Genomic DNA, 26,647 nt, shown 5'->3' with positions numbered 1-26,647 from the left:
ATAGAAAGAGAGCACATCGTGCAAGGTAGCACACCTCCCTACCAGGACATCCTGGCTGGCTGCTGGTTGTCTCTGTTCTCTGCAAACCCCTTAGCCTCAAATTCTTGCTGTAAGTTTTCCGAGTTTCTTAAATACTGAGGTTGGGTTTTTTGTTTGTTTGTTTTGTTTTTGTGTGTTTTTTTTAATTATTTTTTAAGGCAAATGAATGCTAAGACTTCATTTCTGTGCTGGAAAAATGGAATGCAAACAAGCTCTGCTCAAAACAAACTAAGAGGCAGATGTCATGAGGGGCAGGTGACATGAAGAACCACCACATTACCACATAGTGGTGGTTGGAGGTGATATGCTTTATCTTCTCAGAACTGCCATCTCCGGGGTTGGGGAGCTGACTAGCTAGCGTCCTCTCCCTCCAAAAACTACTTAAATGAAACAGTGACAGTCCTTGGCTTGAAAGTTATTTGGAACAGATGCTAAATCCTCCTTTTGGTTTGTTTTGCACCATGCAAGGAGAAGGGGAAACACTACTTCTGTGTCTAAACATCATATGAAATAGAAATAATTAACCATCTATTGATCTATACTGAGGAGTATAGCTCAAGTTAGTGAGGAACCTAAATATGAGTTTGAAAGCCTGAGAAACTATCCAAGCCTTCAAATCTTAGTCAATAAATCATGTTAAAGATTATTTTTTCTGAATTTCATCATAGTTTAACTGTAGCTTTACTCATAGAACTTAGAGTGGGGTTTTCCATCCTCCTTATCTCAGCCATATTGTACCTTTCATCTTCGTTATGATTCTGCTCCCCTCCAGTGTCAGTTCTCACACAGCTTCTAGCTTTACATCTTGATGTGTGTCCATTGTACGACTTCGGCCACCTGCATGTGCCTGGTACAGGCCCCACATGTCACCCCTCCTTTTTTCTTTTGCTGCCTCTCACTCTTTCTCAGACCACAGGGGCTGCAAGCTTGGTCTCCCATCATCACTTTCTCAGTGTGGCATTTCCTTCTGTGCATTGCTCTTGCACGTTGTTTATCTCTCAGAAGGATTGTAGCTATAGATAGCATCAGTGGAACTGTATCTGTCTAGGAGCAGATGTCTACCTCTGCCGTATCATCTTAATTGCCCTGCTGTGGCTCACCTACCAGAAGTCTCTTTTTTTTTCTGCCTTAGCTTTTTAATTTTTATTTTTCCATCAGTTTTGCAAATGATTAGTTGAAAAACAGCAGGACTAAGCTTTTAGGCATAGGACTCATCTGGGAATATTTAACTTTGAAAGGTAAAAAAAATCTTTTCAGTCCCTAATCAACTGGATAGAACTTTCTAAGATCTTTGAGATTCAGTCTCATCTCTTCATTTTGTAATGCATTACATCACCACTGAAAGAGAAACTAAAGAGGTAGGAAATTAATATAAAAATATCAGTCCAAAAAAAGGTAATAAATTTTGAACTCAGATCATAAGGAAGTCACGTAAATAATCTTCCTATTTATAATAAAATCAGTTTCACCTGCTTCATGAGTATTGATTTTGAGTTCACATTTTTTTCAAAACAAAATTGAATTACATAACTCTTCAGGGGCCTTTCTATTTGAAAAACTTGAAAGACATTCATTTGTTAGTCTTAAATATAAGTGGATAGTATTCTATCTCTCAATCATTTTGGATTTTCATTGATCAACAGTAAAAAAAATGGATTTGTATTAGTTTAAGAATAAAATTTAGCCTATGAATAAAAATGAAAGCTGTCAAATGATTTATCCATATTCCGTTTTAATTACTTCTGCAGAGACCTGAAGAAAGTGTACCAAATGGCTAAGCTTGAATTATCTCACTGTTCTCCACATGAGCAACATAGGTTTGAAAGGTATCCAGATTTCAGTGAGCTCAGAGTTAACCTTACATTGCAATAAAATTTTAAAAAGGTTTCATTTTATTTCTTGTAATTATGTTTTTCAAATGGCTTCTGAGTGACCTGAATTATATTAATCCAAAAATGTTTTACATAGTATGTGTATATATGATATGCACACATTTACTGCTGGTGATATTATAAAATTAATCAGACATTATCATGCATTGATGCTAAAATATTACAGTAATTTCCAAACACAGGTGGTTCTAGGAATTCTACTTTGAAATACAAGTAAAATTGCTGAGAACTTTGCACAGAGAACTCATAATCGGGTTGGGCTTGTTGATCTCTTGAGGTCCCTTCTAACCCCTGCAATTCTTTGTGACCCCGTAATCCTTGATAAATGCAGCTCTTCTTCCTTTTTCCTTACCTTCCAAGATCTCTAGACACCTAAGCTTGATTTCAAGCAAGTGTTCCTGTTTCTGTATCAAGATATCTTTTCTGTGACCATCACAGTAGTATGAAGAAGTATGTACATTTTTTTATAAATTTCTCAAGATTTCTGTCACGGAAAAATATATTCATTACAGTGCTGAAGTTCTTGATGTTCTGCAATGTGTAAAAATATTTCCAATTGGATGTAGTGAGCAACAAAAATCAGAAATAGTTATTACTGCAAAGCATTCATAGTAAAATGATCTAGTAACGAAGTCTCCTGTTCTTTGGGAGATAATAATTTTCAAGAGTTTCCATAACCATACCACCAGTCTTCTGTGTTTTTTTTAGGGGGCAACTGACTGGGCTCTCCCTGTGTTTCATTTTCTTTGGAAAAGTGCATTAATAACTTTCTTTTTTTCTATTTCTGTTTATTTTTTTATTTTTTACAGACTAAATTTGAAGTTTTTGAAAGATGGATGCTTGTTTTTATATGTAGGTAGCATTAGGCAGTACAGTACATTAGAATGTCTGAGTATTCTATAATACTATTTGTTGGAATAGTAAATATTAATAAATAGTAATTAGTAAATATAATAAATAGTAAATGATGAATTGATGTGAAGAATTTGGAGCTAACGTTAAACCTCAAATGAATCCACACTGTTTAGATGGCAGTAGTCCAGGCATTAAGAGTCATATCTGAATTTCTTTCAAGTATGAAATGTTTGGGTAGTTCAAGCCCAAAGGACTTAATTATCTTCATGACTAAACTTGTAGTATCTCTGCGGAACTGGAAATTCCTCCCTATTTATGCAGGCAAAATAGGGTTACATATAAGAACAATGTGAATCAGGAGAGTGGCACCAGGATGTCATGTGTTCGCTGTTATACAGTGTGACTTGGGAGCATGTGAACTGCAGAAGAAGCACCAATCAGAGAAGTGCAAGGTCTGCCCAACATTCCTTTCTGGTCATTTCTGCCACAGCAAGCAAAATCAGATCCATTTAGTTTGTTATTCCCAAGTGATACTAACATTATTGTGATTTGAATTTGGCAAGAAAGTTCCTTCTCCACAGTTCTTCCTGATTTTTCTTTTTCTTATGCAACAATGAATTTTGGCCACATACAGTGTCAGCTGAGCCAATATCAGCATACATTATCATTCATTCAATACTGTATCTGGAAGCATTGTTACTATGTGCACATTATAAGCTACTCAACCCTATCCATCTGATGCTCATAATTCACTGTGACAAGAAGGGAGAATTTAATAAAATTTGATCTGTATATCTAAGAGAAAGTGGAAGAATCTGGATAGTGGGGAAAGCATGTCTTGATCCATAGTTACTATGAACTGAATCAACACTGATGGCTACCACCCTTCATTTGACATTGAAATGATTGAAATACTAATGAGGAATGTCTCTGAGACCTTGCTCCTGTGTGTTGCACTGATTGGTCACCTAAGAAATCGGGAAATGGTTTCAAGCTTAAAGAGGGTATATTTAGGTTGGATATAAGGAAAAAGTCTTTTACAGAGAGAGTGGTGAACCACTAAAGCAGGTTGCCCAGAGATATGGTGGATGCCTTGTCCCTGAAGACTTTCAGTGTGAGGCTGGATCAGGCTCTGGGCAACCTGACTTAACTATGGATGTCTCTGTGCATTGCAGGAAAGCTGGACTAGATTACCTTCCAACTGTAAGGATTTGATGATTCTATAATTGTGGATCTAAAGAGAGTTTTCATTTCCACACTTTGCCCTCCAGACCAAATCTGGAATGTTTCTGTAGATAAAGGGTTTCCGTTTGAGAGCAGGAGAAAAGTTTTGTACAGTAAATACTGACTTTGATCTGTACTAGGGTTATTTTGTATCCTGATATTGGAGACTCATCCCTCTATATTGGAGAGTTATCTCCTTATTGTGTCCAGGTCTGTGACTCCCAGCAGAAGAAAAAAACATGGAACTGTAGGAGTGGAACAAGAATCACAGAATCACAGAACTGTAGGAGTTGGAAGGGACCTCTAGAGATCACTCCTTAGACCAGGTTGCACAGGTAGGTTGGGTCAATTGGGTCTTGAATGTCTCCACAGAAGGAGACTCCACAGTCTCTCTGGGCAATACCTGTTCCAGTGCTCTATCACCCTTACTGTGAAGAAGTTCTTATCACTTATAAACAAAGGGGGCCACAAGGATGAGGTCTGGGGCACCTCATCTCTGAAGACAAGCTGAGAAAGCTGAGCTTTTTCAATGTGGAAAGAAGGTTCCAGGGACACCTCATTGCAATCTTTCACTAAAGGGGAGAGGCTGATTTTTTATATCTACCAACAATGATAGACAAGGGGAAATGGTTTTAAGCTACAAGAGGGGCAATACAGGTTAGATGTTAGGAGGAAATTCTTTATTCAGAGGGTAATGAGGCACTGGCACTGCTGCCCAGAGATCTGTGAATGCCCCATCCCTGAAAGTGTTCAGAGCCAGGTTGGATTGCGGCCCTGAGTAGCCTAATTTGGAGGGTGGCAGCCAGCACATGGCAGGGGTTTGGAACTGGATGGGCTTTAAGTTCTCTTCCAGCCCAAATCATTCAATAGTTCCATGATTAACAGTTTTTCATTTCATTTTGCTTCATTTAGCCATGGGTTCCCATGTAGCATTTACAACATATTCACATTTTTACTGGACAATTTTTGTTACCCTTGCAGATTTCATTTAGAAGGAGAAGGACCTGAAAATAAGGTTGATCTTTGCTTGATTAAGGTGTCTGGAATTTGAACTGTTAGCTTGTCCAATTTTAGAACAGACTCAGATACAAAAGAGCAATTTTGAATATGGCAGTACCTTCCCTAATTCCCTGTTCGTTCTGTGGGAAGGACCCATTGTGTTAATCTAGCTTTTTCATCAGCAGTGTCTGTCATTATAAATACTTTTCATGAATTTATGGTAAAAACAATAAAAATAACATTTTCTTCTGCATAAAGTTTTCTGCAAAAACTGTTTTCAGAAAGGTTGTATTTTAAATACTGTACAGGAACATACTGATTTTAACAATATATTCAACAGAAACTATTTCAATACCTCAAAATCAAAGTAGATTAATTCATTTCTGCTTTTTTCTTCTGTATTTATCCTATCAAAATTTGCATTTATTCTGTATTAGTATTTGTATCATGTGCACATTCAATATTTTAAGCTCTTCAGTGAGAAAACTTGTGGACTTCAGTGACACAATTCAACGATATAAAAATAAATGCATTGTTTCACTTGAAAATAAACATTTTTAGAGAAACTTTCCCATTGCTGTGTGAATGTGGAGTTCTGTATTTTGTCCTAGATTCACACTAAAGAAAAAGTTAGAATTTATTCTACCACTCAGGATGGAAACTTGCTCTGTATTGGCTCTACGGGAAAAGAAAAAGTGGAGGCGGTATGTGGGGAAATGTTCCCAGGGGAAAAAAAAAGGGAACCCAAATTCTGTTCTCTTGTCACACATACCTTACCACCTTTGGAGATTCACTGCAATTTGTAGCTCTGATCCTCCAGTTCTTTTTTTTTTTTAAAAAAAAATACTCTCTTTCTACCTGTCTGTACAGTATAGTCAAAACAAAGCTATAAGTATTAAGAATTTTTTAAAGACATTTTTTCTACTAACCTTTTTTTTTTTTTTTCATAACAAAAAACAGTCTTAAGAGGTAGAAGCTTCTATATGATAGGTGACACATCTGAGAGATAATGAAGTAAAAATTTATCTACCCAGTGAGTAATAAAGTCATTGGTCAACTGTATTATACTGAAATATTTCTGAATAGTTCCAGTAAGAGTGTTTCAATTTTAGGGAAAGAAAAATTACTTGGCCTGTCATTAGTGAAGCTATAGCAGTGTCAGCAGGGGAGAAGGTAAAGAAGCCTAAAATAAAAGACAGAGAAAAGGAGAAAACCTAATTAATGGAGTTTGTAGATTGGAAAGCCTATATGTGGTTCATTTAAACACGAATATCTAATGTAAGGCTAGGCAATCCCTCATAGCACTGACTTCTATAAACTGTGAAAAAAAGATCATGCTTTAGTCCTGCTATTACTTTACCTTGATGATAGGAGGTTAGAATATGAATGCAGTTTGAAAGATAGTACCATTTCTTTGATACATCAAAAAGCACTCTGCAGTAGACTGCTACTTTAGTAGGACACTTATAGTCAAAGCTAGTATTTGACTATGCTCCTAATGTCATATTACAATGACAGAAGCTCTAGATATATCAATTTAATCTTAGTTCAAAAAAAAAAAAAAAAAAAATCTTTTAGTTCTGCTATAGTGAAGTCAAAATGGACTTTTATAGTTTTTCTGCTTGAAATTGGACAACGAACAACTTTTATAGTAAAAATGAAATGCAGAATATGGTTGAAAGGGTAATCATATTCAGAGTTAAAAAATATAGCACCTTGTACTTATTTGGCACTAAAGTTTCTAAATAGGAAGCTATGTTAACAAGATTGAGATTACATAATTAAAAATTGACTCTTCTGACTAGTAAAAGATAGTGACTCTGTATTTCTTGTACACTTATTTTACACTGTTTAAGGATAATGGTGTCTTTGAAATTACTCCTCATTTATCCTGATGAAAAGGAAAACTAGGTTCACTTCATTGATATTAGTTGTACTGCTCAAAATAATATTGAGTGAATGGATTTTTGAGTCATCTTTTGTGTTTTTAAACTTCATCAGTCTAATCTTTTATTTATTTATTTTTGTAAACGTTCATTTGTCAAATTAAAATGCATTAGACGTTCTTACAAAGGATAGGTGTTATCAGTTACCGGTTTTACCAGATTGTAAAATGAATCCACAGACTGAGTCATGCAGTTCAGAGCAGATACCTGGCAGCTACTTTGTTACTCACAAAGAGATACGCAAGTGGTGTGTACACAAACTCATCAGCAATATAATGTTTAAGAGGTTTACTTGACTTTAAAAAATTTCCAAATCTAGATATAATCTAACTCAGGCTTCAATTACGTAACTTAAATGAGTGGACTTAAGGATAAAAATATACCGTCTGCGGCTAATATAGGTAATTCTTTCTCTGCATATGTAATGCCTTTTTCTAGGAAGCACTGTAACTACACGGAAAGACACAACGTATGAACACACTCCTAATTGCATTCTTTTCCTGCCCAACATTGCACTTGGAAGCTTCCTCTTGCTCAATTCTTACTATATTTGGTATACTTGATTGAGAAGCCTCATCCTTGGAAGAAAACTGCCTTCCAGCTCTGTGTCAAACCCATTGGGATTCCTTAATAGTTGCAACAACGACACTCCCCTCCCCACTAAGACACAGCTATTCATGAGTCTATGTAACTTCTCATTTGTACTTTGCTGTCATTGCTGCAATAATGAAATTCTGTAAAGTATTGTGGAAGTAAACTTTCCAAATCTTTGGCTTGCTTAAAAGGTATTTTGTGGTTGAGTACCAAAAAGACGTGTCAAATTACCTAACTTTAATTTCAAGTAACGGTAAACGGAATTACCCTTGGGGTTAAGGGAATTATAAACAATGCAGCTCCTGGTACTTTCTCCCCTCTAGATAGAGACAAGTGGAAATTTCTGCTGGTGGGTATGTTACAGCTGCTCGTGACAGACTGGGAAGGTGGACATTTGAAATAGTACAGTTCACTTGACCTTCGCTGCTTGGCAATGAAAGAAAAATTGTCTGAAGTACTTTCTTGGGGTTTTGGTAAGCACTACCATTCCTGTGACTTCTGTGATAACCATTTATATCCTGGTAACCATTTAAGACAATTTCTTCTGAATAAGTTTTGATATGTGTGGAATTAGCCTAATGAAAAAGGACAATCCAGACTTAACCGCAAATGCTGTTCTTTAGTTAATACTATGCCTGCAAAAGAAACATGAGGCTTATATTGATTAGCAGGAAAAAAAAGATATAATTAATAATATATTAATTATTAACATCATTAATAATGTTAATAATATATCTGACTTTTCCTGCATGCATTTTGCTTATGCTTCTTGTATGAAAGAGGTGATGCAGTGGAATTCGTGGATTTTTCACTTCCCAGAAGAATTTCTGAGAATTTACTGAGCCCTGACAGAGCTCTACTTTTGTTGTCAAACTCAAAGGGCCTGATTCTCATGTCACATTGTTTATTTCCTTGACTTGAATAGGTTTAATTTTGTTTTATGTAGGATATGTCAACACATGCTTCTCAGGGTATTTTGTTCTGGACTCTCCAAATCAAGATGTGAGAATAATTCAAATCAGTTTGAGATAAATACCTGAGCTGAAGTTGTCCCTTTCAGGCTTGATTGGCATTAAGTAGGAACACAGCAGGTCTGTCAAATCCTTTCTTAACATAAACTAGTCAGATTACTTTGGATATATTCATTCCTATTTTTCATGTGTTGCTGTTTCCTCTGTTGCACTGATCACTTCTGAGGCTGATGGGATTTTGTTGCCAGTGTAAGAATCTGCTGGGCCACCTAGCTTCTGAAATATCTTTAGGGACTTTATGATACAGTCTCTAGACCACAGAGCTAACCACCAATTGCAAAGAGCCTCAGTTAGACAATTCTGCAGAATCGCTGACAAAGGAGGTGAGGAATGATGACCAGGCAACTTTAAAAGACACACTGCGTAGAAAGTTAGTCCACCTGTTTGGGTAATGGCTTTTAAACTTAACCATAGGCACACATTATTGTCAAACACTCAGACTGAAAGCCTTGTAAAACACATAGACATATAAATCTGAGTAAATTATTAAGAACATGATCAGCATCAGTTAGAGTCTTGTAAACATCAGGCCATGCATCCCAATGTAAAACACTGTAGGTCTAAGTGTTCCCATAGTATTTCAGTCCAATGGGTGAGAGAAGAAAAAGTGCAGTAGTCTGCTGTATAGGGGGTAAGAAAGGCCTTTGGCATCCTAGTATATTATTGGCAAAGGCATCTGTTGGCCAAACTTTGTAGACCACTGGTTTTGCAAAACAGCTAACTATGCCAGTGGTCCAAAAATAAGTAAGTAAGTAAGTAAGTAAGTAAATAAATAAATAAATAAATGAGGAAGAATACAGTGTTTAATAGACTCTTCTTACTATTACTGTGTGTTTGAGATGGTGAATTGCTGTTGTTTGTAAGATGAAACAGACTACTGGGGGGGGGAAATAGAGTTTTATTTTATGTTCTATATCTCTTTTCAAAACCATTGTTAACGGATGTAGGCAACCAAGAACCATACTGTGAGGTATTATGTAGCTGTGCTGTAAAATAAAAATTGAATTTGAATTCTTATAATACAAGAGAGGAAAGGCATTACTGTGTTGATTTCTACATCGACTTCCATAGTAATGAACAGTGGCAGTCCAGGCCCACTCATGAAACAAAGAATTAGGTTTGCATGATGAAGTCCTTCTTTCAAGAGAAAGAAAAATCAGATATCAGATTTTTTCTTTCCAATGCCACAGGACATTTGATATCTTACTTGTTCAACAGGTTTTACTTGCAGCTGCTTGTCAGGACCTGAAGATTGCCTCCATTTCGTTTGGTAACTGTAACTTAACCTGCTACCAGTCTGTTTTACTTGCAAATGGTATCTCTCCTCTTTCGTTTAGAGCACTATCCATAATTACGTCTGTGAGTGAGTGTGCTAATGCATCATTTACCTATAGCACAGAATGTTTGTACACGAGGGCAGCAATGTCTATGGGTGGTCTCTAGCCAGAAATATTCTATGATCAATTTCTATGGGTTTCAGAATACGTACAAAGACAAGGAGTCAAATCTTGGGCTTGCAAAAATCATTTTATTCCAGTTGAGATCAACGGAAGATAGAAGTTTGGCCTCAGGTGTTTAAGGCCTTTCCTTCCTTTTCAACCACACTTGCCTTATCGGCCCCAAACCATTTCAAGTTTGTCAGCTTTTAACTGTGAGAAAATGAGTGAGCAACCGTCCGAAGCCCTGCCCGCTTCTGCTGCTTCTGCTGCTTTCAGTGTCTGTTCATGACACTTGCACCCCAGCCCTGCTTCCTGCCTGCAGTACCCATCAGCAGCACACATCCTCCTGCAAAGTTATCCCCTCTGTGCACCAAAAACAATTGTTAAGTGAATGACAACATTTGAGCTGAAGCCTCTCTGATTTGGTTCTTTTTTTTCCTCCAGTCCTAGCACTTCTCTCTGGAGTTCTTAATTATTAGATTTCTTCTGTTATTTATTTATTACCAAGCTGCTATGCACAACTGGAGATGTTTTTCAAACTTTTAGAAAAGTCATGAAGCAGGAAGTTCTGTGAGCTTAAGTCTTTCCTTTTTGGTTTGATTTATTTCTCATTTAATATGTAATGTTGAAAATTTGCCCCTATAAAATGACACATTTGCTACAAGAACTAATTCATTAGAGTTTGCAGTGCAGCTTCAGACTAAGAGGAGGACAGTTAAATTTTTTTCTGCTTTTCCTTCCACTTTCTTAATAATACTGCTGTAATGTCATTAGTATGCTCTGCTCCTTCTTTTTGTGCACTGTTAAAATCAAGGAGCCTAAAAATACATCAGGCTCTGGAAACATGGACATGGCTTAAAAAGTAAAATATGTTTCTGTGTTTTTTTTTTTTTTTTTTTTTTTTTTTTTTTTTTTTTTGTTTAGTTTTGTTTAGTTTAGTTTAGTTTAGTTTAGTTTTGTTTTTGAGATTTTAGGGTTTATTCTGAGCAAATTTTCAAGTTTTGTTTTTGCTAGTAATATTTTATTTCATAACAAGAGCTGAAATTCTTATGGAATTATTTGATTCCAGCAGTTATGTGTTTAAAATAGCTAAAAACTCAGAATGAGGCCCTGACAAAAGGTCTCTTAGGTTAATAAATATTTAAAAAGCAACAAAAACAACAACAAACACAAAACATTTTTTTAATATACATTTAACATTTCTAATTGCTTATAAAAAACTAAGTAATGTCTCTTAGTACTCCTGATTTTTTATGAACTCCAGAAAGTCAGTTTTAGCTTAATTTGATCATCTAGTTGGTCTTCACATTTTGATTTTTTGAGAAGTTTAAGAAGTGATTATGTATTCAAATTTCCACAGACCTGGTCATTCTGATTTGATACTTAAATTCTATAATTTTTTATGAGTCATTTCTCCTGACGAATACTGTGTTACTCTTTCAGCAAGAAAATGTCTTTTTCTCTCCATCTACTGCGCCAGTATATCTAGTAAAAAGGCATCATATTCATGATGTCACCATGGACTGGGAAGGTGTTCAGGGATATTATAACCTAGTAAGAAGTTTGCATTATTATTTGTATTTTACTACCAGTAGTAGAGGTGCTCATGTAGTGTGAACACAAAGAAGCCCTCTATCTGAACCCCATCATGCAGGGTATGAGGAGAAATGAAGAGCATACAGCTTGATCTTAGCTGAGAATGAAACCATAGTATTATTTCTTTATACATTCATTGCACAGTGGCTTTTTCTGCTCCTTCAGTATAGAAGACAGTATTAGTGACCTTACTGAGTTATGTTTAGTCATTCACAATTAGAATAGAGGTATTTTTGTTTGTTTGTTTGTTTGTTTTCCTTATTTTAAGGACCCTTCATAACTAACGAACAACACAAATTCTTCAACATCTAGGAATATTTAGTGTTTCAACTTAGAAAGCAAATAAAAGTAGAGCTCCAAACATGTAAAAATCACATCAAACTAAAAAAAAATAAAAATAAAAATAAAAAAAAAAATCGCATAATGCATAATAAAGCCAGGGCATGAAGAAAAATAACAGCAATACAGAAATATTGAGACTCACATGATGCCAAATTACCAGCCATTCTCCTCTACCTGTTTAACCAGAAACTCAGTGTCCTGGTGCTCCATGGATGGGAACAGAAATAACTAAGGTACAACTCAACCAACTGAAGTACAATGGTTGAAACAAGTATGACTAGGCAGGTAGAGGGTGAGGAGTCAGAAAAAAATTAAGCTATATATAAAAAAAAAAAGCATGACATATCACTAAGGAGAGAAAACTCTCTGTACTATGGCAATTCACTGCACATGGAAACCTCACCTCCAACGATCTTTAGAGTTTATATGGTTATATTATTTACATCTGATCATTCAGTTTAGTAAAACAAAAAAGCACCATCTGCCCAACCGCACTTTCCTTCCAGGAAATTGAAATGAGAACGGATGTTGTCTTTCGTGCTTATTTTCATTCTTTTTCATATTTAACTCTTAGCACAGTTAGTATATACTCAAAGAGAAGTGTAAACCAGTCCATTCCACAACCACTTTTCCAAGCACAGCAAAGGGGAAAAAAAAGGAAAAAAAAAGACAAGCATAGAAAGCAGAGGAAGATCCAAACTGAAATAGATCTCAGTGCCCAATTATCGCAATTAGGACTTGGGGACACTCATTGCTTATGTTTCTTGGCAGCTATTTTTTTCCTAAAAGGCATGTAGTTAACCAGACAGAAAACAGCTCAGGAGAATAGTCAATGTACTGGGGAGCTATCACTCCCTGGAACAAGTTTCATGCTTCATTTTTCAGATTTCTGAAATGTTACAGGTAACTGAAAGCCCCATCGTGCCCTCTGTCTCCCAGATACGTAGGGCTGTGTGCTTATGTACTTAAGCATGAACGTCAAATAGGTATAGAAGAAAGACTCATAGTTATATTTTGAAGCATGTGCTTGGCAGTTTGGTTGCACAGACTGAGCTGTTGTGGTAGCTTGAATTTTTACTTCACTTCTCAGAAAATTCTGCAACATCTTCCTGTCCATTTTTTTTAACGCTTGTATTCCTTGTGTAGTTAATATTAAGGAGCTATACGCCTATCAGGCATAGTCAGGCTGCAGTCATATTCTTCAGGGAATACTGTTCTTACCATACTCATTTTATAGAAACTGTCTATATATATGCAGTTTAATCCTCATGTTTCTCTGATAATCTGTGATTATCTCTGAGGTGAGGAGGAAGGATGATGAATCTCTACACTCTTCACCACACTGAGGTAACCAGAGACTGCTGTTGGCACCCAGTTTAAATGAGGATAGCCACAGATCTGCTCAAACCTACGCAATAACTACAGCAGCTTACTCACTACGAGCTGCTCCACTGACTCACTAGCTGGCAGTTTTTATCTTTAATTGCACCTCCCCACATGTTGGACATGACCCCTTCTTCACTAGATGTTCGTGTTTCCCCTTCTTGCCTATGTATTAAGTACACCTCCTAGTGGCTGTAGAACAGGAAGCCTTGAAAAGATCAAAAAACAGCATGGAGCCTACACTGAGGGAATAGACAGCTGTGAACTGATGGACATCTTCTTCCCCTCACCCTTCTGGATTGTCCACGTTTTCCTTGGCAGAAATGTTAACATGTGATAGATGATTAAAGTTCAAGTTATTATCACCATGTTTTTAGGGATTTGTTTCCAGCCTAGAAATGACCAACTACTAATTTTGGGTTTTCACAAGAATTCTAATTGCAATCCTAAAAGGTTTTGCATCAAAACCTAACATTTCTTCTAGTAATAGGAAAAGAGCACTTTTTTTAAGGATACATTCTATTGGGTAGCTTGGCTTGCAAAAATTCAGTTTCAGTGTCTCTTTTGTCACAGTCATCCTGCAAGACCTCAGACATTCCTCTGAGGTTTCTTTGTCTAAGTGGTGCATGCAATACAACTTCTGAAGTCAAGAAATAAAAAAGAAAAAATGTACTAGCACAGGCACAAATCCATTCATCAGAGCTTTACTGCTTGCAGTACTCATGCCTTATACAGCTTCAGTCTCTCTGGTTCCAGTCCTAAAAAGTATTTGAAACAAATTAGGTGCATAAGTACTTTTGAGATTCAGGCTTCTCGCCTTCATTTCCCATGTCTATAATGCAGATAATAAATGCTCTTCCTTACCTAGATGGCCTAAGGATATTCATAAATCATATTAAGGTTGTGGGGTGCTCAGATACTATAAATAGTGGAGGTGCATGGTGGTAACCTAGGAGATACATGGATAAACACACCCCTACTTTGCCCCTTTGGGGTTGATATGGCCATGCTTTTCACTGATGAGATCCTGCATGTTTTATCACTGTTCTGGTCAGATTCAAAACTGCAAGTAGAATATGGCTTTGGAGAGAGGTAAAAGCCGTGCTTTCTAATTTGCTTTCCCACTCTCTTCCCCATTAGTGTAATAAGTCTCTCCTCTCTGTATTAACAATTAATAGTCTTTAAAATGCCCTTTTTCTGAAATTTTAACATTTTTATTTTTAATTAGAGAGTGCAAAATAATAGCAGCAAAACTACCTACTTCTATGCTGCTCTTTAGCTTAATAATAAAAAACTGCTCGTTTAAATCAATTTTATGTAAAAACAATGGTAAAGGCTTAGTGCTTTGCACGCAGAGATCCTTCTTGATGGAGAAAGAATGCACCAGAGAATGGAAGTGCCTGTCTAATTGGGATGTACTGCCGTACTGAGAACTGCTCAGCTCTATGGTATAGACCCTGAGCTGCTAACAGATATCCTTCTTTAGCTACAAGACTGTGCTTTTGGAGTAAAGAAGATCACAACTCCATCTGTACTGTTGCTGTGATGTACTGAGTGGGAGTTGTGTACAGGACAGTGAGAACTGTGAAGTTTGAAAGTGGCCATAGATATATTACAGAGAACTCTCAAGCTGTGTTTTGTTTGTGGTTTTTTTTTTTTCAAGTCTATCTTGAATGAAGCTTTTTAATATTTTTACTTAGTTAACTCTCTGAACAATTTCTTCCGATTTTCATTTTCTTATTTACTTTAAAGGAGAAATGGCAAGAGCAAAATATCATGAAATGAGGAATTTTTTTTGTGCGTGATATTTCTGATTAAAAGGGGGAAAAAAAATGATGAGAAAGACCAACATTATGTAAGTATCCCAAACACTTTTGTTACCTTTGCTCATTCTAACCCTGAATTCTTCCTTTTGAAGACTGAGTAATGCTGATCCTCAGGCTACAAAAGGAAGGATAGATCCCAAAAAAAATTTATAGAGGCAGTCTGAATCTCCTCAGCTGAACTTTATGGATGTTTTTAATCAAGACAGTCAAATATTCAAAGCCATTCTGAAGTGTGATTCGTACCTCCTTATGGAATAAAGTCCAGAAGCCTAGCTGGGCTTGGCTACATCAGCAGCCTGCCCAGCTCAATTCTGTGCCCAGCCTCAGAAATAAGGGATGCTGTTTAGGGAAATCACACAAACCTGGCTGCTTTCTGCAATTCAGTACCATTCATGCTGATTGGATTAGGGCTATTAGAGGGTACACCTTCACTTAATCCCTTTAGCACCCTTTATGGACCTGTTGTCCATGATAAAACAGCCAAATGTAAAGCCCCTTACAAAATGAAGTTCTTTAGGGGAAACACTGACAAGCTCCTTTAGTCTATTAGCACTGTTGGGTGCTGCTTTAATAAAGAACTCCAGTTGCACTGTGAAGCAAGAGCAATGCCTGACTGCGATATCACTGTCATGTGAATGAGCTGTCCCAGTACTGCAGAGTCTGCTCTTTACTGTACGCAGAGACACATCAATACTGAATATAGTGTGTTAGCAAAACAGAATGGAAATCTTTTAGGTGAAGAATGGCTTTGCTGATTGCTCTGCTCTACCAGAATGGGGTGTGTTTTCAGGCTTTCTGATAAATGTGTGCTATTTTTCAGCCATTCAGTGTGAAGTGCTGTAGGTTTCGTATAAACTTTTATTGCTCACCACAGGCATGGAAGGATTGATTACATTGTTTGGGGATTTCCTAACTTCTGAGGCAGCCTCTTTAGCCAGACTTAATACAGTACACAAGGGGAACAAAATGCTGTTGGGCTACTTTGTAGTTTGCTTTCTACCTTTACTTTTTTGAGATCATCCCATCTGGTTTGGAGTTGTATAGTCCACAGTCTACAGCTATCGTCAATAAGGGCAAATCCATAAACAGAATGTAAAGGGCTATTTCATATTAGTACCTATGCTTTTGTGTAGTTCTGAACATCACTGAGAAGGAAGAAATATCTTACCTTGGGAATGGGGTACTGGAGATGTATGGATTGTGCTAGCAATTTTGGTGCATCTATACTTAGATCTCTTTAATGCCAAGGGAAGACATTGAGGCAGATTACTATTTTCTGATGTGAATAGCAGCACATGCTTGTCTGAGTAGGGCAAATTCATGTATAGCCCTGGCAGTTAACTGTTAGTGACTTTATAATATATCTTAGGGTCTCTGGACCAGTTACCAGAGGTACTACCCTCCAATTCCAACTAAGTGAACTAGTCAGACCTCAGGTTTACCATAACTCAGTTTTTCCAATTCTCAAATCATGGTTCTCAGGCTGGGAATTTTGCTTTTCTCTGTATCATCAGATACGTGACCAAATATAAAAAAATAAGATTTTATCGTGATCTAAATTTCTTAGATTTTCTAGTAGGACTGCGTAGAGCCCCCGCAAAGACACTGACCTGGATTTCTACTACTTTACAAATTGAATCTACTGAAATTCTCCTCTACTATTATGCATGACTCTTGTCATCATCATTTGCTAGCTACTTGGCATATTGTTCCATTCTTGATTGTTGGACAAAAGTCAGGAATATCTCCCTTAAAATGAATGCTGCTTTTATTGTTAAAAACCTAGCATGAGGAGACTGGCGCCCTAGTCATTATGAACAATTCAAGCTTTCAGTAAATAAATAATTCAATTCAATTAAAGCAAATGTTTGCCCTGATGTATCATAGTTTCTAATTTCTTTAGCATGCATTCTCAGGAGGTGTTTATGGGAAGTGATACTCAAAGAAATCTTCAAGGAAGATTCTGTAAGAAAGCAGTTATGGTGCAATTTTACTTTCCTGCCAGGAGTGTGTGGTGTAAAGCTTAAAGAGGATCCCAACTCAGAATAAGCCTGTCAAGTTCACGTGGTATATGGAAACAAAGGTTCAGTCTGGCTTCCTATAGGAACATATCATCTTCTACTTCCCAGTTGTAGAAAGGCTCTTCTTAAACAGGGGAAGTGGACAATGAACTAGATAAGGAGCTATGAAATTGTATAAAACCCGTGCTATCATGCCTACCAGTGTCCCAAGCCCTCTGCAAAGTTGTTTGTAGCTCTGAAGCTGTTTATAACATCCTCGACTAGTCTTGTGAACTCCCAGACTCCTCTCAGGGAAGCAATAGAAAGAGCTGTAGTCCAGTAGAAATCAACAAGCTGAGCCAACAGATTCTGCAGCTACTTCTTCGAATTCCTGAGCCTAGTTCTTTCTAGTCTCCTCTGGAGGTTTAGACATTGCCTCTATACATAGATGTGAGGATGGAGTTCTGGTTTGGTCTACTGATCTGGAAACAGGATTTTCCTCATATATTCCTGCCACTTTTGTCACCTTCAAACCAAATCCTATAACTCTACCTCAATACAGAAAGTAGGGGGAAAATGTGACTCAACAGTCTTGCATTAAAACCCCTGGGGGAAGTTCTCCATTCTGTTTTTCTGCCTGAATATATATGTGGGAGGGTAACAATGTGTTGAGAAGTGAGAACATTTAGGGACAGAATCTTCCCAGGAATGAATGTTCAGATTGCCTACCAAAGCAACTCGAGGGCAGAAACTAGCCCTTAAATATTATCAGACATCTGGGCAAATAAAAGCAGTTTAGCTCAAACTCCCTCTGTTTTTCTTGCTCAGAAAGTACTCAGCATAAGATGTCAATTTTTGAAAGTAAAGCATGGGTAAGTGATCAGATCCTTCACCCTCCTTTTCCTTTGAGAAAAGACTTATGGCTGTGCTTGAAACCAGCAGTCAACTCAAAATGAAATTCACACGATACAAACTACAACTGAGCTTAAGTCTCAAAACTCAGATCTGGATCCAGATTTCAAAAAGTAAAACTGGGGTAAAAACTCACGACACCAGGGATGAAGTAACAACCCACCTAATCCAAGCCAATGTAAACCCAAATCTATCCCAAATTTGTTAAAGGTTCACCAAAACCATATTACTTTCAGCTCATAGAAATGACCTTTGGGCATTTTTTGTCAGGGAGTGATTTAATCCTTGACTCAACACTGCTTCCTCAATGGATGCTATCTCTCATATTTTTGTGATCCTTTCTCCACAGAAATTCTTCACAAAACCCGTAGAGGAAATAATTTATATATAAAATATGCACAATGGTACAATCAGCAAAAGAGAAAAAGAAGAAAGAGAGAAAGAAAGCAGAGATACAGAGAAGCCAGTGCTGTTTCTTGTCATCTAAAGTGTTGCCAAGTACTTTTCATTTACATAGATGACTTAATGATGATTTTATGATACTTAAAATTACTACCGCCCACAAGAGATGCATTAAAACTTTTATCAATATGTCTCTTTTACAATCTCTTTGACTGTAACAATGAGGAGAACATGGGGGGGGGGGGGGGGGGGGGGGGGGAGGAGGGGGGAAATAAAAAATGAAAACAAATAGCTTCATGCCAGTAACCAGAAATACAACTTTGTGACCTTTCTAGATTAATAAATAAATAAATAAATAAATAAACAAATCTACTAGTATCGACATGATTTAAATTTACATGAACAAATAAGCTGTTTCACACAATAGAAACAAGTAATACACTAGGACGGGAACTGTGACCAGCCTGGGACCTCTTAAAGACCCCTCTGGACCTGGCAGGAGCTTAGTTTTCCTATCTCACAGAGAGCCCCCTATGCTAGTCTAATTACCTTTTTAAATTCATATCTAGAACCACAGGCTGCCTCATGGGATTAAGCACAGTATGCTTTGCAAATTGAAAATAAGATAGCTGTTAGGGATATACACTTGCCTCTATGATTACAGCAACAAACAATGGCAAAACATTAATTTACATCTATTATAATGGCGAAACAAAGCCCTGGATTTTCTTTATGTTATAGGCAAGAGATAAATCTGCAAAGGTGAGATTCTAAAAAGTGTAGGCTCTAATGAGGGAGATTTTCTGCAGAGCAGGTAACTGGCAGGATGACATCAATTCAAAGTTATGAGGATTTGGTATATCATTAAATTTATTTTCCATAAAATGGATTTTTTTTTTTTTATGTAATGGTAAAACTATTCATAGGGAGAAAAAGTTTATGTATATATATGGGGTGGAAAGAAATTGTGTGGGGTGAAACAGTGCAAAGCAGTTGCAACAGCAATCCAGTCATGCCTGGGTCTAGGATTTTTAAAGGTGTTTTATCTGGTAGAAATGAATACAGCATTTACAAATTGAAAATAACTCTGTAAACTCAGATAAGATTGTCTTGGTAATATTTTAGCAAGGAAGGAGCTCACCACTGCTTACTTTCAATTAGCCATCTAAATCATAGCCTATACAAAAAGCATTCCCTGCTGCCTTGTAATAAAAAAAAAAAAAGAAAGAAAGAAAAAAAGAAAGGAAGAAAGAAAGAAAGTTAGACTAGTTCCTCAGAGTTTTGATTCATGTTGCTGAATATGGAAGATCTGTAATCTTCCCCTTGGAGTCTATAGTCTAATGTAACTGCTTGAAAGTACTTTCCTTCTGCTGCTGGCAAAGATATTTTTTTCTGAAATGAATGGTGATTCATTATAGATAACCCTTCCCGATTAATTTTGTTTTGACTTTAACTTCTGAATAAGAATATAAGCAGTAAAGTACCTTCTCCCCAAATAATAACTCTGCTTATTTTTGGTTGACAAAGAGAAATTCACTGTAGTTGATGTAGAGAGAAATCTAAAATTAGAAAGAAAACAAAGACATTGACTGTCATCCAAAGTTCTAGCTTTAGGATAAATAAGTGTCATTTTATTACTGCTACTTGCCTGTGATTAATAATAAATATGTATACTTGGAATCAGTATTCACATTTTCTGTCTTCTGTCTACATAGTCCACAGGCCTAACTTGCTTGGAGGACTGACTGGTCAAACTGAAGAAATCTAATTTGTGTTTACATTTTTCCACTGATTCACATGCAGTATTTTGGTAAACTTGAAGAGACCAAATACCAAACCTTGCTGCAACAGTGACTGGAACTTATCGGGGCCGAACTCTGAAAGAATATGAAATTATGAAGATTGCTATGACAGAAGATACGTAAGAACCTGAAAACCAGACATAGGTGTAAGTCACTACAAATAACATTTTTTTTTTCAGCAAATGAATCTGCTTCATGATTTTGTAGATGAGTCTCCCTACCTTCTCTCTGGTTTTTAACCAAAATTCCATTTATTTTAGCTCAGTTCTTCAATTTTTTTATAAGGGCATTTTCTTTTTTTCAGTTGATAAGGACTTAACCTAATTTTGCTGGATGAATACTATGACTTGAACTTGTCACTTTTTCCAGTTTGGTTTAGTTTGTTTGTTTGCTTTCATATTTTTCTTTGTTTTGTTCAGTGTTTTTTAGGATTGAGAAGATGCCTGAATATATGTCTGAGTTATTAGCCAAGGTCCACCAACACACCCAAAAAAGAGAAAGAAATATGACATAGAAATATTAAAATTAAAAATGAATTCTGCAACACTAAACAGTACATGCAATATATAAAAAGGGTTTTGCAATGTTGGATGTTATCAAATACACCTGAATGATTTTATTTGCACTCAAAAAAAGGTTGAACCATGCATGCACCTCCCTGCAAGAAGTTAGCCCCAGGCAGGAAAGGAGTTTTTCACTCTTTTTCATTCTCTGCTATTTAATAGTGATTTACTACCAGTTAAGCACATGCCTGGTGTTTTAAAGCTGTTGAAGTATCCCAGTGAAGTCAAGGGGACTAATGTATGCTGGGATTCTCCATGCTGAAAAATCAGGTTGATGTTTCACTGTCTTGTTTAAGAAAGACCTAAGTATTGAAGCATAATTTGATTAACAGTTTGGTCACTCGGGACAAGGATATACTTATTTTCCCTTTCTATGCTGAAAGGAAGCATTTCATTTTATTTTTCTGTGATTTATTTTTGACATATGAAATACCTAATTTATAGTAACGAATGGGATACTTCTGCCTTAAACAAAAATACATTTTACATAAATCTTCAGCCATGAAAAAATGAAGCCCAGGCTCGTGAAAACAAACATTTTGTTCTATCTGTGTGTTCCCTAGGTTTCAGCCTACCTGCATCATTTTGTTGCATGCTTTCACTGACACTCCATCTATAGTTGTAGATGGACCCACTGTTCAGCCTACGTTAGTGATTTTTCCTCCTGCAAAGAAGCTGGAAACATCTGAAATATTGCTGCAACTGCTATCTGCAGTGCAGTCTGCAAAGTTTTACACACTGGCCATGTTCAACCACAGTCCCCAATCAAAACCAACATCAACTATGTAGTGCAGACAGCCCTCATATGCTCCTAACACTTATGAAAAGTTGTTTGCTTATTGTATTTCTTGTGTAGTGCACAAGAGCACTTAATAAAATAGAGACAGGTTGGGGGAGCACCTATAAGAATGCAATAAAAAATTATTTTATAAAGAGTATTTGTAAGTATCTTAAACAACAGCATCCTCTGAACTGCAGTAAATATTAATCTGTGGATGACTGGGGAAAAAAAAAGAAAAAATAACAACAACAACAAACAGAAAAAAATTTAATTAAGTTAATTCTGATTTTAAAAAAAGAAAGAAAAAAGAAAAGCTGCTTTAGGGGTGGGAGGAACTAGAATTGAAAAGCGGAGCCAGGCTATTGCATTGATGACATTTTTACTATTTCACCGAAGCTGATTACAGTTTACCTTCTTCTTTCCACATATACGTATTTTTAAAGCACCAATTCACGCTGAAGTGAAGAAGTGGAGTACTCTACATATGCCATAAGTTCAGTCACCCAGCTGTGATCTTCCCTGTACCTGAGCAATGTCTCAACAAAATCCCATGTGTGCGTCTGTGTATGTAAATGTATATATATGGACAGATTTGTACCAACTCTGCATTGTTACACTTGACTTACTCTTTTTTTTAATTATGTAAAAAAATCACATTAAGCTGAATCTAATTACTGCAATGTATATTAGAAGCAGGGCACCATCAAAATTTTATTTAAATTAATCAGGTTTTGATTTAAGATATTAAATTCAAATTAATCATGTAAAAATGGAAATGATCCTTGACGTGCTTCCAGCTGTGACTTCAGTCTGTTTTCTCGTGTGAGTCACTTTCGGGATGTCTTGGGGGGAACATTACGAAAATTCACGCCGGTGCTATTTCAATTAGAGTTATTTAGCAGGACAGATGTAAAGAATACGGTATAATTAAGAAGGAGCTGATGACACGGCTACAGATTTTCAGGATCAAAAAAAACCTGTTAGTGAAAATTGACTACTGGTCATGTAGTCCAAGTTCAAATATGCTGGGGTTAAGCACTCATTAATGATGGAATAAGGTCTTTAGATAGACCATTGGACTCTTTCTCCGGAGCAATATGCAGAATTCTTCCCTGGAAATAACTTTGAAGCTTCATTAGCAAGCAGATGATACCTGATAACATAATTTTAAAATTCTTAAAATAATTTTCCACCCCCTAGTGTCTAATCTTTATCTGGCTAGCTAACTTCAAAGGCCTTTAGGAAAACATGTAAGAGACATATAAATGACCAGGTAAGAGCACATATACACAGAGAAATGTATATGTGTATACTCAAAGCATTGTTAAACTCATGATGAATATGAGCTGCCAGGAATACTGCTATTTTTTCTACTGCTCTTTAGCAGAATGAGAGACTGTACTAGTTGCACATTTCCTGACTGAAATCAACAAAGAGAATGGGGGCTTTCCCATGCAGAGGCCTGACTTTGTGTTTATTTATAACTCTTTAAATGATCAGTATTTCCATTGTGAAAAGTGAACTGCTCATTGTTTCTTTACTCAAGTATAGAGTGATGCAAATGCAAATGTGCCGCAATACTATGCAGCGTGAACCTTGGAAGTTATTTTTTCAAATTATTTTACCTCAAATCTATTCTCCCATGTAAAAGTCGACATGGAAAAAGATCAGAGGGACTATAATCCTTTCCTTCTCATACTCATAGTTGTCCTGAAAATATGCATCTTTAAACATGCTTCTTATAGTTGCTATCCAGGGCTCTCAGTATCTGCATCCCTCCTACTGAGTAATAGCAAAAGCCAAGTTAAATTTAAAAAATGCACAGTACATACTGTACACTCATAATTATAGATTAAATATTGATCTCCATGGTGTTTTTTCCATTTCACTGGCAATCTTTCTCTTTCCAAAGCAATGTCCTGTTGTCACTTCACTCTGAAAAGCATTACCAAGTGAAAATATTTTCTGCAACTAAAACCATTGCTTTTGGCTAAAATTTAAACAAATCAAACTATAGCAGGTGACAATAAAATAATTTAAATGTCTAGTTCTGTATATCTGGTAACATTTTTCAGAAGCCAATCTTAGAATTTGTAGTCACATTATTTGCTTGTTCAAGGAGCAGCACACAGCAGTAGCTAAAGGAGAAGCAGTGCACCAGACCAAGTGTTCCTGGCTATCCATAATAGATGAAAATTAAATAGCATATTACACTTGCCATGGCATACCTATTATGTAGATTTCTAGGCAGGAAATTGTCTGCAAAACAGATACATAGTAGGCATAAACTTTTTGTTATTAGGGTAGTTGATCATGGTGTTATTACAGTTGTAGGAATATAATGATTCATTGAGGATTTCTGCTTCCCACTCAGAAGATATAAACCAACATAATGATTGTTCTTTAATAGTATTTAAAGATATTTTAAAAACAAATTGCGCAGGAGTTTTGCATAATAATGGTTTCAGTTTTCCAGGAAATGCTTTTTTGGGAAGTGCATAACTGTTTAAATATTAAAAATGGCTCCTCATAATAAACTTGAATGTAGTAAGCAACCTATGAGAAAGGATATGATAAAAAATATGCTCAATTTTGTCCTTTTAAAATTTATTTTTTCTTTAGACATAACAGCTGGAAAGAACAATTATTTTTTTTCATGAACTAGGTTGTTGTCTGGATAACTGAGATGCATTTTCCCATGAGAGATACACAGGTTCATTTCCCATCTGGGTATCTTTCCCCTCCTGTTTCCTTTCTCCCTCCAACTCCCCTCTTGCAGGACTAGAACATATTGATAATGAACCATTGGTTTCCATTTCACACCCAAGAGATTGTACGAAACACAAAGCTGCTCTGTGTGAAGCATAGATTAGCCCAAAGATGTTTGTTCACATTTTTCTCAATCTTTCATCCATGCCTGTATGGGTGGATTCCCCTAATAGCAGGGACTCATTTGTAGGTTGAGGACACAAGTAGTTTAGATTGGATTCTTTGATCAAGTTAGAAGTGAAGTTGATGATCCCAGGATGGAAACCTCAGATGCCTTTAGAGATCCTATGGGGAGGACAGTTGGACAGGGTTGAGTCTCACTCCTTACCAAGCAAAACTGGCCTTAACAATGGTGGTTGGCCATGGTCTTAACATCTGTTTATGAGAGGGCAAAGCTAAGTTCTCCTGATTTCTGGTGTTTTCTTTAATTTTAAATCACTATGAAAATACATATTTTTAATAAATTTTTAGTTAATTCATTTTCTTTAGCCAAAATGTATAAACCTCTGTCTGTCGCTCATTGATTTACAACATGTCTGACAAAACATAAGTCTTAAGGTATCATGGGTCTCTAGAATTGAGCCTGGTTAGTATACCAGAAAATTATATATGAAAGATGCGACTTTTGCAACTGGAACCTTCATTCCAAGGATATGTTGAGGTCTTTCTCTCCAGGGGCAATTGACAGATGCACCTGGGCCGACTCAATGAGTAAAGCTTGTACTTGGGGAGAATTGTCCTGAGAGAAGGAGGATCTGCAAAGGCGAAACCTTAATTTTTACCAGTTTTAATGAGTCATTTTGGAGGCATTTTGTGTCTCTGTCTACTAGTAGCACTCTAGCTAAGGCTGTAGTGGCTTTTCATCCCTGGATAACTGAGTTTGTTCTCCTCTGTTTGCACAGCACAGTCAGCATTGGCCCTCATAATATATGCTTTTATTCCTTCTAAGACCAGCAAGAAAAGATACATAATATCTTATAGACAGACATGCTAATTTTGAAAGTGATTTTCCCAGCAGCAGAACATGCCCCATGTTTTCCATCTAGAAGTCAAATGTTTATGATTAACTTTAGAAAACTCTTTTTTAGGATACTGAGGCATGAATATGCCTGTAGAAACGCCTCTTTCAGTGGCCTTGCAAAGTTCCCTCTGTGAAATGGTTAAAGAAATTTTCAGAGGAGAGGTCCTCACTTACCAGCTGTGAACACACAGCGTGCAATGCCAGTGGAAGAGTCTGGGCAAGTCAGTGAAAAGAAAGCTAATTACACTGAAAGAAATCTCCACATTCAGCATACATTAGCCAACCCAACAAATCACTGACACAGTACAGAACCTGAAACCACCCAAAATACTAAGCTTGACTGTTAATTAAAAACCAGGTCCCTAATTCCAGGCCACTCTGCTCTAAGAAGCAATAAACACTGACAAACAGCAGAAGTCAATGCTGCAAGCCTTTCCACTGAGGATAGTTAAACAGGCAGTGAAGCCAATTTTCCAGGTTTCATCAGGAACCATGCCATCTTTTGTGTTGTTATTAACACCTGTAGAATTAAAAGGAAAAAAAAAACAAAAAACAAAAAACAACAAAAAAACAACAAAAAAACAAAAAACAACCCACAATCTCTTCTATTTTATTTTAATGATATGAACATTTCTACCTATCCTGTTTGCAAAGAACAGTTTGGACAATGAACACTGTAAGGTTGAGAAAATTCAGTTTTTAAAATAAACTAATATTTAAGATGGGCTTTAAAGATATTGTTATTTCTACACTCATCTCACATTCTTTTGGGACCTGATTCTGAACTTTTGAGTTTTGCAGTCTGTCAATATTAGATTCTGGTTCACATATATGTTCACATCCTAACCTGGTGGAGTGGGTGAGGTACTGGAAAAACTTGAAATTGTATATAGATTGTATATGGAATCTGTCTCTTGATTAACACACTCAAAGTAGAATAGAATGGCACAGGATTTTGTTTTGGTATCAAGATATTTTAGAGTTGGATACGATAGTATCCTATTCAATCTAACATTAGTAGACACAATGATTCAGACGAGTCTTTAATGAGTTTCTTCCTCAGTCTTGATGTTACATCAGTTTTTTGGCCCTGACAGCAGGCAGTTATGGGAATACTTTACTTTCTCTTGTAGGGAAAAGAGGTGTATGAAATTCATAATCTTCCAGGCAGCTGTGCTGAAAATTAGGCAATCATTTGGAGTTGAACAACGTGTTCAGATTTGAGAAAAAT

General features: G+C 36.5%; 1 long non-coding RNA gene across 1 annotated transcript; it reads left to right on the top strand.

Annotated features, from left to right (window-relative positions):
* LOC128085662 (uncharacterized) lies at nucleotides 1-26,436 on the top strand. Its single transcript, XR_008209046.1, has 3 exons — nucleotides 1-109; nucleotides 20,196-20,401; nucleotides 22,070-26,436. It is a non-coding gene; the product is annotated as an uncharacterized LOC128085662 (long non-coding RNA).
* Nucleotides 26,437-26,647: the final 211 nt, after the last annotated feature.

Source organism: Tympanuchus pallidicinctus, unplaced genomic scaffold, assembly GCF_026119805.1.
Source record: "Tympanuchus pallidicinctus isolate F22 unplaced genomic scaffold, pur_lepc_1.0 scaffold3, whole genome shotgun sequence".
Classification (NCBI taxonomy): Eukaryota; Metazoa; Chordata; class Aves; order Galliformes; family Phasianidae; genus Tympanuchus; species Tympanuchus pallidicinctus.
The sequence above is the reverse complement of the archived record's forward strand: the minus strand, read 5'-3'. Positions and strand labels throughout refer to the sequence as shown.